The sequence below is a fragment of the Periplaneta americana genome, chromosome 1, assembly GCF_040183065.1.
Source record: "Periplaneta americana isolate PAMFEO1 chromosome 1, P.americana_PAMFEO1_priV1, whole genome shotgun sequence".
Classification (NCBI taxonomy): domain Eukaryota; kingdom Metazoa; phylum Arthropoda; class Insecta; order Blattodea; family Blattidae; genus Periplaneta; species Periplaneta americana.
In genome coordinates this window covers 205,243,845-205,246,203 of record NC_091117.1, presented here as the reverse complement: position 1 = coordinate 205,246,203, position 2,359 = coordinate 205,243,845, and the positions used below count along the sequence as shown (strand labels likewise).

The 2,359-nt window shown below is 37.7% G+C and overlaps 1 non-coding gene across 1 annotated transcript; it reads right to left on the bottom strand.

Annotated features, from left to right (window-relative positions):
• Positions 1-1,972: 1,972 nt before the first annotated feature.
• Positions 1,973-2,044, bottom strand: TRNAF-GAA (transfer RNA phenylalanine (anticodon GAA)). Its single transcript has one exon. It is a non-coding gene; the product is annotated as a tRNA-Phe (tRNA).
• Positions 2,045-2,359: the final 315 nt, after the last annotated feature.

Here is a 2,359-nt window from a genome sequence, read left to right as displayed (position 1 = left end):
GGAGAATAGAGATAATTATTTCAATGAAAGACGGGAAGCAAGTCGTACACTTAGGAATAAAAAGAGAGGTTACTTGAAGGAAAAACTGAATGAGGTAGAAACAAATAGTAAGAATAAAAACATTCGAGATTTATATAAGGGTATAAAGGAATTTAAGAACGGATATCAGTCAAGGGTAAACGTGATCAAGGATGAGAATGGTGACTTGCTTGCAGACTCTTCATCAATCCTAAACAGATGGAAAAACTATTTTGCGCAACTACTAAATGTACATAGGCCAAATAGAAATGATCGGGACGATATTGAAATACAAACTGCTGAGCCATTTATACCCGAACCCACGATTTCAGAAGTCGAAATTGCGATAGAAAATCTGAAAAAGTACAAGTCTCCAGGTATCGATCAAATTCCAGCAGAATTAATACAAGAGGGTGGAAGTGCATTATATAGCGAAATTTATAAACTTGTACTTGCTATTTGGGAAAAGGAAATTGTACCAGAACAATGGAAGGAGTCCATAATTGTACCTATTTTTAAAAAGGGGGACAAAACGAACTGTGGTAACTTTCGAGGAATATCACTTTTGTTGACGTCGTACAAAATTTTGTCCAATATTCTTTTGAGGAGATTAACTCCGTACATAGATGAAATTATTGGGGATCATCAGTGCGGTTTTCGGCGTAATAGATCTACTATTGATCAGATTTTTTGTATTCGGCAGATAATGGAGAAAAAATGGGAGTATAAGGGTACAGTACATCAGTTATTCATAGATTTCAAAAAGGCATATGACTCGGTTAAGAGGGAAGTATTATATGATATTCTTATTGAATTTGGTATTCCCAAGAAACTAGTTCGATTAATTAAAATGTGTCTCAGTGAAACATACAGCAGAGTCCGTATAGGTCAGTTTCTATCTGATCCTTTTCCAATTCACTGCGGGCTAAAGCAGGGAGATGCACTATCACCTTTACTTTTTAACTTCGCTTTAGAATATGCCATTAGGAAAGTTCAGGATAACAGGCAGGGTTTGGAATTGAACGGGCTACATCAGCTTCTTGTCTATGCAGATGACGTGAATATGTTAGGAGAAAATACACAAACGGTTAGGGAAAACACGGAAATTTTACTTGAAGCAAGTAAAGCGATCGGTTTGGAAGTAAATCCCGAAAAGACAAAGTATATGATTATGTCTCGTGACGGGAATATTGTACGAAATGGAAATATAAATATTGGAGATTTATCCTTCGAAGAGGTGGAAAAATTCAAATATCTTGGAGCAACAGTAACAAATGTAAATGACACTCGGGAGGAAATTAAACGCAGAATAAATATGGGAAATGCCTGTTATTATTCGGTTGAGAAGCTCTTATCATCCAGTCTGCTGTCCAAAAATCTGAAAGTTAGAATTTATAAAACAGTTATATTACCGGTTGTTCTATATGGCTGTGAAACTTGGACTCTCACTCTGAGAGAGGAACATAGGTTAAGGGTGTTTGAGAATAAGGTGCTTAGGAAAATATTTGGGGCTAAGCGGGATGAAGTTACAGGAGAATGGAGAAAGTTACACAACACAGAACTGCACGCATTGTATTCTTCACCTGACATAATTAGGAACTTGAAATCCAGACGTTTGAGATGGGCAGGGCATGTAGCACGTATGGGCGAATCCAGAAATGCATATAGAGTGTTAGTTGGGAGACCGGAGGGAAAAAGACCTTTAGGGAGGCCGAGACGTAGATGGGAGGATAATATTAAAATGGATTTGAGGGAGGTGGGGTATGATGATAGAGACTGGATTAATCTTGCACAGGATAGGGACCGCTGGAGGGCTTATGTGAGGGCGGCAATGAACCTTCGGGTTCCTTAAAAGCCATTTGTAAGTAAGTATATAATAATAATAATAATAATAATAATAATAATAATAATAATAATAATGCGATGAAAGAGTAATGGAACGGAGAAAAATTCTCTCCGGCGCCGGGACTTGAACCCGGGTTTTCAGCTCTTCGTGCTGATGCTTTATCCACTAAGCCACACCGGATACCCACCCCGGCGTGGGACAGAATCGTCTCAGATTAAGTTCCAACTCTTGGGTTCCCTCTAGTGGCCGCCCTCTGCACTACGTCATAGATGTCTATGAACGTAGGACTGAAGTCCACACATGTGCTGAGGTGCACTCGTTATGAGTGACTAGTTGGCCGAGATCCGACGGAATAAGCGCCGTCTTAAATATCTGACGCAGAATATCTGCATGGAAATATCATATGTACTTCGGTACATTAAAATAATATATATAAATAATAATAATAATAATAATAATAATAATAATAATAATAATAATAATAATAATAAAATA